At 45.6% G+C, this 10154-nt stretch overlaps 1 protein-coding gene across 1 annotated transcript in view; it reads right to left on the minus strand.

Moving 5' to 3' along the window:
- Positions 1 to 10154, minus strand: part of ASB18 (ankyrin repeat and SOCS box containing 18) — a 46594-nt gene that overhangs the window by 12135 nt on the left and 24305 nt on the right. The window lies entirely within an intron of this gene.

Genomic DNA, 10154 nt, shown 5'->3' on the forward strand with positions numbered 1-10154 from the left:
AGTAGTAGTAGTAGTAGTAGTAGTAGTAGTAGTAGTAGTAGTAGTAGTAGTAGTAGTAGATGACCTTGTTATTATAGAAAGTGACCCAGACAGCTCTTTAATGTTATAACTTACAGGACAGGCGCCATCGGCATGGGAAGAGAGTGTTCCCTCATGCAGATTCCTTATACCAGTTATAACATAGCTCTGATCCCCCCCCCCCCCATGATATTGACAGTGCTTTAAGTGGTGGGAAGCCCCTTACATTCATTATCTTATTTGAACCTCATGACAACCCTGTGATAAAAGTTCCACAGCAACTATTATCTCCATTTTACAGATGGGAAAACTGGGAATCAGAGAGACTATGTCACTTGTCTTGGATCACAGTTTCTAAGTGTCTGTAGTGAGATTTGAGCTCAGGTCTTTCTGCCTCCGAGTCCTGTACTCTATTCCCTATAAGAACATAACTCCCACCAACACCCACCCACCGCTGCCACCCCTCCTCCCCCTCCCCCTCCTCCCCCTCCTCCCCCTTCTCCCCCTCCTCCCCTTCCTCCTCCTCCTCCTCCTCCTCCACATTTACAAGGCACTTTAAGGTGTGCAAAGCTCTCTACAATGACCTCATTTGATCCTCACAACATCCCTGGGAGGGAGGTACTCTTATTATCTCCATTTTGCAGTTGAGAGACTGAAGCAAGGAAGGGTCTGAGGCTGGGTTTGAAGGCAAATCTTCTCGACTCCAGGCCAAGCGCTCTCTCTGCTGTGCCCCGTGGCATTGGCTCCGATGTGATCGCGAGTGGAATCATAGAAGCATACATTTCGGTGGTGCCTCGGCCCGAGTAGTCTCAGAATCTCCCTGAGAAGTCATCATTCAACCTCTTGAAGGCCTTCTGTGAGGGGAAACTCCTTCCCTCCTAAATCAGCCGGTTCTGTTTTTCACTCGATCTAATTGTTAAGCAATTCTTCCTTTCCTGACACCCAAATTTGACATTCTTTACCTCCCCATTGCTCCTAATTCTTCCCTCTAGGACCAAATAGAAAAAAAATCTTATCTTTCTTCCATGTCACAACTCTTTTTTTTTTTTTGGCTAGGCAATGAGGTTAAGGGACTTGTCCAGGGTCACACAGCTAGTAGGTGTTATGTGTCTGAGGTCAGATTTGAACTCAGGTCCTCCTGACTCCAGGGCTGGTGCTCTATCTACTGCCTATATCACAACTCTTCAAACACTGACAACAATCATGGGGCCCCTAGGACTGACCGCAGCATTCCAGGCATGCAAGGAAGGTGACAAAGTACATTGTGTCTCTCTTAATGCAGCCTAGAAGAGCTGTTTGATTGTCAAAACACACATTTGATTCATGACAAATGTAGTCCACTATAACCCCCAGATCTTTCTCCCCTGATACTGTTATCTAGCCATTCTGTTGTCCTCCATTCTGTGCTTCCGAGATCAATTACCTGAAATTATTTGAGGTGGGATAGTTCAGTGGGAAAGGCACTAGAGTTGGAGTCATAAGACCTGGGTTGAATCACGGTTGTCACTTAACTGTATGTGACCCTAACTTCTTAATGCCTTATTTTCTTAATCTCTAAGAGGAAAGGGACTCTCAGGTCTCTTCCAGCTCTGAACCTATGATCCTTTGAACCGAAGGGTTGGTTGTCCCATACTACTGTAGACCTAAGATCCAAAACTTTCAGTCTTTGGACCCCCAGAATGTATCTGGGTTAGTTCTGAATCCCTTGGAGGTGATGGTGAGGCAGAAGCCAGAGCATCAGCATCATGGGAATAAACAGGAGCAGACTCAGGGTGGGAGGAGGGCAGGCCAACAGAACAAGATGAGTAAGCAGCTAGAAATGCAGGTGGGATGAATGCATAACCAGGCTGGGGGCCAACAGGCCTTTAGATAAGAAGTCCCACTGCGGCCTTTAAATAACATTCCATTTACAAAAGTTTTGTTTACGAACAGCTTTTCAGGAACACACTTAAAACATCATGAGGCATCTGCCCCTGTCAGAGCCCATGTAAGACCCTGGCTCACCCTCACGAAAGCTTCCTTTGTATACTAGATCTTTCCTTATGCCATTAATTCATTAATCAGTCAATCTATTAACTCACTCAATAGACCACAGCATCTATGTGTCATTTGCTTGACACCTACTCCTCTCCCATATAAGTACCCACTCCTTTCCCTCTCCTCCCCTACATTTCATCTCTTACGCTAACAACTCTCATCCATGGAACTATTTATAGTCAGCTGTCATACGGAAGGGGGATGAGACTTGTCCCTAGAAAATAGACTTAGGAACAATGGAGTGTGTGTGTGTGTGTGTGTGTGTGTGTGTGTGTGTGTGTGTGTGAAATCTCAGAATGACAGATTTAGATCTCATATTAAGAAACAAAGTCAGATGAACTCTATAACTGCGTCTGGCACAAAGGATTTGTCAGTCTGCTCTGCGATGGTTCCATGCTTCATCCTGTGATTTCCCTGACCAAAACGCCCCTCCCTGGGTGCCACTTCCCTCTAGTGTTGCTCCTTCTTAGAATGTGAACCCCATGAGGACAAGGGTTACCTTGCTTTTGTATTCATTTCCCCAATGCTTAGCACATAATAAGAGCTTAATAAATGAATTTATTCATTCATCCAGTGACTACTATGTCCTAGGCAGTGACCCAATAATAATGGGTGGTATATAATTTAAGGTTTGCAAGTACTCTACAATTATCGCCTCATCTTGTCTTCATAAAGACCCAGGGAGGGAGGTGATTTTATTATCCTCATTTGTAAAATGAGGAAACTGAACTAGAGAGAGGTTATGTGACTCGCCCAGTGTCACACGACTAGCAAGTGTCTGAGGAGAGTCTTGACCTTGAATCTTCCTGACTCCAGGTCCGTCACTCTACCCACTGAACCACCCAGCTAGGTGCTAGGAGTACTGAACAAGAAAATGGTTTTCACTCCCCCTGGTTGCCCCTCTCCTGGACATTAGACATGTCAACTAGAAGTAGAATTGCTACCATATAACAGTGTGGTCCTAAGTCCTAGTCACCATGCAGTACCCTCTCCTCCTTGAAAGCTTTAAAAATTCTGGAGATGTATCATCACGTTGTCAGAAGCCTAGACTGGGAGTTTGACCCCTAAGTGAGCCACTTAACTCAGGCTAATTCCAGGACTAAAAGCAATGTCCCTAATTCTGGGCACTGTGATCTTAGAGCAATAGCCCCAGGATGGAGGTTCATGGGATGCCTTAAGAGGCCTCCTATCTAGGTCGAGGGGAGGGGATCTAGTCTCATTGTACTTTGCATTACTCCATCTGGAGTAGAGGGCGGGGTTCAGGTGTAGCCACCACAGTTTAAGGGAGGACGTGACAAACTGGAGAGCACCCAGAGGGCGGTCATGAAGAGTCTCTAGTCCGGGTCATATGAGCAGTGGCTGAAGACCCTGTGATGTTTACTTTGGAGCAGAGAGCACTTACATGGTGTCTGCTTCCAAGTTTTTGAGGGACTGTCACATGGATGAGAGATTCACCTTGTTCTGCTTGGCCCCAGAGTGATGGCAGTTGTAAAAGGGCAAATGTAGGGTGGATGTCAGGGAACATTTCTGAATATTCAGATCTGTCCAAAGTGGCAGCTTTCTTTGCCTTAGCAGCAGGGCACAAACACCAAGGAGTCAGTTTCACTTTGCTCTGAAGCCTAAATCATAATTCAGAGCTGGAAGGGATCATGGGATCATAGGTTTAGAGCTGAAAGAGATCTTAGAGTCCATCAAGTCTAACCCTTTCATCTTACAGATGAGGAAACTGAGGCCAGACAGACAGGAAAGCAAGTAGGAGAGCTAGGGTTCGAATACCTCTGGTTCCTACCACATAGAGTAACCTTCTATTGTTTGTAATTGCCAACAATTATAAAGTATCTCCTTAAGTAGTCAGTCAGTCAAACAATTGCGAAGTATCATCCTAAGTAGTCAGTCAGTCAAATAATTAGAAAGTATCTTCCTAAGTAGTTAGTCAAACAATGAGATAGTATCTTCCTAAAGAGTCAGTCAGGAAAACAATTAGAAAGTATCTTCCTAAAGAGTCAGTCAGGAAAACAATTAGAAAGTATCATCCTAAGTAGTCAGTCAGTCAGTCAAATAATTAGAAAGTATCTTCCTAAGTAATTAATCAGTCATTTAATAATCTTTGTTGCTAAGTGCAGAGGATTCAGGAGCCCCCATTTCAGTGGAGAGACTGCAGGCAATCATGTACAGGACGATGGTTTCCCCTCTTTTTATCCTCAGTGCCTTAGGACAGTGGCGGACACATGGCAGGCACTGAATGAATGAATGACAAATGTTTATTAAGCATTATGCCAAGATCTGGGGATACAAATGCAAACGTTGAAAGGAAGAAGAAGAGCATGGAGACATAGTAGATAGGGAGCTGGACTTTGAATGAGAAAGATCTGTGTTCAAAACCTGACTCTTGTAGGCTGTGTGACCTAAGGAAGTTAGGAGGCTCTCTGAGACTCCCTTTTCTCATCTATAAATTGGGAATCATACCACCTTTAGCACCTGCTTCTCAGGGTTGTTATGAGGCTCAAATGAGGTCATGTAAGTGAAGCAATCTGCAGATTTCAAAGCGCTCTGTCCACCATGTCAGTGGCTGTTATTATTATTGTAAACATGTCCTCCCTCCCCAGAGGAGTTTACAGGAAAATGACCTCCAGCCTCTATGACTGCCCCAGCAGAGACCCCCAGAACGGCTTGCTCTCTGTAATATGGAAACCTTTCCAGAAGGTGGTGGGTCTGGATCCCTCATCCAACTGCCTGGGATGTGACTTCCAGCTTTTCATAGAGAGCTTATCTGCATTTCTTCCTAGCAGGCTGGCATGTTAAGCTGTTGTTGCTGGGGGATAAGCTACCACAACAATCTCTGAATTTTAAGAACAACATATGAGCTTTCTGGGGCTCCCCTGGACTCCAGCCCACCCCAGGGCCCAGAATTTTCTTTGGATATTTTCTATTGATCTGAGAAGAAAAAAAAAAGCAGCAGCCCAGGCTCATAAAGTGTGGACAAGAGGAGGCAGAAGGTATCATGTGCTGAGCCCTTCCTGATCTATGGACCGATAAGACAGGGAAGTCCAGCGTTATCACAATATATAAGTTCGAGGTCCCCGACCCTTATGACCCAAATCCTAACCCTAAAATACCACTGACTTAGGGATCTGATACTCCATGAAAGGGATTGTTCCTGATTCCTTCACCCCTCTCTGCATTGCTTTTATATCATAGGCTCTAGATTCTGGGGACCTGGACTAAAGCCCACTTTTAATGGGTATTAGCTGCATGACCTTGGCCAAGTCCCTTAACCTTGCTAGGCATCCTTTGTAAAATGAGGAGCTTGGAAGGTGTGTCCTCTGAGATTTTTTCCAGCTCAGTCTATGAGCCTATGACCCTGCCAGTAGGACACTGTCACCCATAGGCTTGGAAGGGCCGTGGGGGTTACCCAGCTTTGGCCTGGGTGCTACAGGCCAGTGACTGGGGTCTGTGAGCAGGCTTTGTCATATCCTTACAGACAGGCAGAAGTCAAGAAGGCCTATAGTCAACTCACGAACAGCCTCAGTCCTGAATTGAGGATATCACCCCCATCTGAGAATGCCAAAGTCACTATGTATCCAGACTTCACAGGCTGAGGATTAAGGAGACGCTGTTGTTTAAATAGCTTCTGATTTGGAGCAACTCGGATAAACATACCCTCCCTCGATCCTCCCCACTTCCAATCATCTCCAATTATAAGCGCCCTGTCAAGCTCCTAGGTGACAGGGAGGGAAGCAACATCTCCCACTGCCTTCCTTTATTACCAGCAATAGAGAAATCATTAATTTGAGCCAAATTCACCTAGACTAAGGCCTGTCAACCTTATATATTTAATTTTAAGGAACATGACACTGCTCAGTCAGAGGCTTAGTCTAGGACTTTCCAAGGGCAAAAGGAAGATACTGAGATGGAGCTGTTTATTATGAAATTCCCTCATTCAACAATAGCCATTGGCTCCCTATTGCCTGCAGGAGAAAAGAGAAGCTCCTTCACATAATTCATCACAATTTGGTTCCAGCATACCTTTCTAGGTTTATCGGACATATTTTTCTCTTTCACACACACTGTATTCCAACAAAAATGGCTGTTGTAATGGTACAGTGTCTTTGGAATCAGACAACCTGATTCTTATTCCAATTCCAATTCTTATACTGATGACATGTGTGATGACTTACATCTCTGGGTGCCTCAGTTTCCTCATCTATAAAATGAGGGGGTTGGATGAGATGACCTCTGAGGAACCTTCCTCTTCTAAATCTGCAATGAAATGAACTGGGTCTCTTGCAAAAGATCAGGACTGGGTCCCCCCAAAAAGCTCATGGTGGTCTATAAAATCTTGTTAAATGTTTCTTCAGGGGAAGTCATCCATCCTGGTTGTTTACATGAATTATTTCTGCCTCATCGCAAGCCAAATGGCCTCCTTTGTGTTTCTTGTGGGTGTTCACACATCCTGTTAATTACATCCATCAGATATTTTGGGGGTCACTGGGGTGGGTAGGAAGGGGTAGAAACCATAGCCTGTGGGTTTCTGCCAGACTCTGATAGTCTCTGTGAGCTTTTATGTGGGTCCACCTCAGATCACAGAGAAGGCCTCCCAAGGTGTAACCAAGGATGCAATTGCTGCTGACCTTGGAACAAAGACTCCTCACCCCCTAAACCCTCTCTGTGTCCAGCACCCACCATGAGCCTGCACAAACATTCCTCAGGGGCACAGCAGAGTGCAGAAGAACAGAAGCAGATCCACAGGGAAAGCCACTCCAGAATAGCCAACTCCCAACCCCCAGAGCCACCTTGTTCTGCTAGAAAGGCGTCTCACTGGCTTCCCATCTATGCCTACATCGGTGTTGTGAGCACAGCATGGAATGATGACATCACATAGTCTGCGCTTCAAGGAATTTGAGAGGCTTCCGGTTAACCTCACCTCTGAGTTGGAATCTCCTCTATGACATCCTGGACAAGTGGTTATCTAGCCTCTCCTGGAGGAACTCCAGAGAAGGAGTGCATGGCTGCCTCCTGCAGCAGCTCAATCCAATTTGGGATGGATGGAATGGAGAAATTTTGGTGGGCACCAGTTTTTGTCATTGACACTTCTGTCCATTGCTTCTTCTATGACCCTCTGGGGCCAGCCACAATGGTCTAATGCTCCTTCCATATGATGAGTATTAGTGTACTTTCCAGCTTTGGGACATCTGCCCCCATGGTTCCTATACCTTCTGTGCCTTTCTACAGCTCAGTGGGAAATAGACCAAAGAGCACTAGGTTAATTAAGATCCCTGGGGCACTCCTTTGACAGTGGATGACTAACTCGTGGCAGATGTCCCCAAGCTCAAGGGGACCATTCAATAGAAATCTGCTCCAGGAGGCACAGTTGTCATCTTACAAAATCCTGACTTCTCTTGGGGCTCTGGCTGTACAGGATGGTCCCTCGATTTCCATGAAAGACTGAGAAGTCCTTGTTTGGTAAAGGTTTGGGGTCTAGCTGCTGTTGGATGACCATCTGGCCTTTGACCAAGCATAGATTTTGACACTGGAAGCTGTTGTGAAGCCTAAGGAAATTCCTTCTGTCATCAAGGGTGATGTTTACCAGCCAGAATCCCTTGTGACAAACCAGAGGGGCTTAGAGACAAAGAACCCTCATCTTGTTTTCAGTGTTAAATAAATGGATGTGATGAGCCCGTCGGGTTACATCAGGATGACTGCTGCAGGGAAGCAGTTGTTTGGATGACATCAAGGCGGAACGATGTCACCTCTGATGGGCCTGGGCAAGGACAGCCAGGGGCAGCATTGGAGAGAACTGGTGATGCCCAGGGGCTGGGTGGGAGGGGGTGCGTGCATGTGAACTGTATGGGTATTCACGGGCCAGCACACACGAACACGTGTGCTAGCATGTATACATGTGTGGGCTTGTATTTTTACACAAAGTGTAAATATGTGTAGCATGAACAAATGCATGGGTGTGTGCTGGGCCCCTATACTGTATTGTATTGAATGCATGCATTCCAACATGTGTATGTGGTCCTGTATGCATATGTGTGTAGTACTTGCACTGTACATGCCAAGCCCTTGTGTACGCATATCCAGAAACCTATGTGTAAGGTATGTGTATGCACAGGCCTGTATGCTTGTGCCTATGTGCTACATGTTTATTAATTGGTTTTAATTCATGTACCATGGATCCATGGGCTGGATTCCCCAGCTGCCTTGGAGTGAGTAAAGTACAGATCGCAGCACTCCATGACTTTTATGGAGACTCTCTCTCCTTGGGTTCACTGGCCTGGCTCAGAGCCCCTCTTGAGCCCATCCTGATCCCCTTCCTTTTTCTTTTTTCTTTTTTTTCTTTCTTTTTCTCAATTGGAAAAGACTCAGGCTGTAGGAACATTGTGGACCAAAAATGACTTGAGCAACAGCCCATCTGGAGGCAGGAGTGCTCAACAGCAGGCTTTGGGAGGGAGGAGAAAGAAGGTGCAGAATCAGATGGATTCATGTTTTCCAGTGTGTGATGCTCATTGAAATGTAGTCCCTCTCCTAGCTCACTCAAAGGGCGGTTACTGACTCCTCCCCTCAGGGTTCTAGGGCAACTCGGAGGGATCAAGAGCATATTTCTAGTGCTGTTTCTCACAAGTCCCCACTGGTATGTTCCCCACTGATTATGCAGTTGGCATCGATCAGCCCCTCCCATTTAATTAGCTTTTAGTTAGAGGTATTTCCTAAGGCAATAGAGTAAGGACATTAGGACATAGCATGCAATGAGGACTTACAGAGTTTAGGCGAGAGTGGGCTCAAGCTTAGAAAGGACCTGAGTACACACTTCATGGGAGCTGCATAGAGTGCCTCAGCTCCTTCTTACAACGATGTCCTTCTCTCCTTCCTGGAACCTGAATAAAGTTCTCTTGACTTACACTGAGCTCTCTGCTGGGCCCTAAGGGTCAAAGCCCTTAGAGAGTCTTAATATTGCTTTCCTTAAAGATGCTGCCTGCCCCGAAGCTGCGTTTCCTTGGCAGGTTTGGTTTCTCCTTTCCTGGCTACTGGCTGGAAGCATGGACTGACGCTGGTCCAGTCTTGCCAATGGCATAGCCAATGAGGTGGGGAGCCAGAGAGTGGAACACTCCTTCTAGGCTTCCTCCCTTCTTGCCCCCTTGTTGCCTCTGGTATAGGCCTTCTTAAAGCTTGACTTCCAAAGACATTGCTGGAATGAACCCCTCGGGATGGCCTTTGATCTACATTGGCCCAGAGAAATATAAATTAAAAAAAATATATCAATACATTTTATCACCTGACCATCTAGTGATTTGAAGTACTTCCTTCCTCCACCCAGTTTACAACATTCATCGTTTGCTTCATTTGGTGACTCAGTCAAAGAGGCATTCTCACCTGATAAAAAGCGTGGTGGCTAGAGCATCTTCCTGGTTATGTTTGATGGGTTGGGGAGGCGACAAACCCCTCAAACACAATCTGTTCTACCAAGATTCCTCAAATGTGCCCCATGTGTATGCTGCTGTACAGATGGTTTAACAGGGTGGCGACTGTCCTCTTGTCGTTTCCTCTACAATATCACGTGGGGACAGCATGGTGTGTAGAAAAGGGCATTACACCTGGCTATATCAATACTGGTTTTGAGCTTTGACTCTGCTAATCAGTAGTTTTCTCACCTTATATAAGATACTCTTGACCTCTCTGAGTTGTTTTTTTTTTCAAAATGGGGACAAAATATATAGAATCTTTGAGTTAGAAGGAACCTTAGAGGGAATCCTTGGTTCAGAATCACAGAATCTCAGAGTGAGAAGAGATAAGAACCTAACAGGAATCTAGTCCAACTTGTGCTTAAGTAAGAATTCCCTTGATGACATGCCTGGCAAATGGTCATTTGGTTCTGTTTGAAGAGCTCCAATAAGGGGGGAGCTCACTACCTTCCAAGACAGTCAGTCCATTCCATGCTTACATAGACCTCATTGTCATGAAAAGTTTCCTGATATTGAGCTAAAATCTGTGTCTTTGCAACTTACAAACATTTCTCCTAATTCTTCTCTCTAGGGCCAAGAAGAAAAAAGTGCATCCATCTTCCAAACAGTGGCCCTTCAAATACTAGAAGGCAGTCA

This window comes from Vombatus ursinus, unplaced genomic scaffold (assembly GCF_900497805.2).
Source record: "Vombatus ursinus unplaced genomic scaffold, bare-nosed wombat genome assembly UNPS02012901.1, whole genome shotgun sequence".
NCBI lineage: Eukaryota > Metazoa > Chordata > Mammalia > Diprotodontia > Vombatidae > Vombatus > Vombatus ursinus.